Genomic DNA, 388 nt, shown 5'->3' with positions numbered 1-388 from the left:
GGTGAATTCGCGTGTGTGTGTGGGGGGGGGGGGAGGGGGTCTGCGTATGTGTGTACACATTTAATACAGGCTATATGTTTAAGTGTGTCCTTGCATGAAGATAATAAATGTATATCACATTCAACATCGAAAATTCGCATCAAGCTGAAATCGGACAGAGAAATTAACAACGTAATTAAACAGTATATTGAAAAATGCATAAAAATCTTATTAAGCATTTGTTATGGAAGTAGAGGTCAGACACTTTAGCTTTTCATGAATATCTAATTCTTTTAAAGATTAACTGGTGTCAAATGCACGGGGTATTAACATGCAAATTGGGTTACTTTTACAATGAACAGTTCTGGGAAAGTTAATTGTTGTGTTCTCTCAATACCAGTGCGTTTGT

Source organism: Penaeus monodon, chromosome 22 (assembly GCF_015228065.2).
Source record: "Penaeus monodon isolate SGIC_2016 chromosome 22, NSTDA_Pmon_1, whole genome shotgun sequence".
In the NCBI taxonomy this organism is placed as follows: Eukaryota; Metazoa; Arthropoda; class Malacostraca; order Decapoda; family Penaeidae; genus Penaeus; species Penaeus monodon.
Note: the sequence above shows the minus strand (reverse complement) of the source record.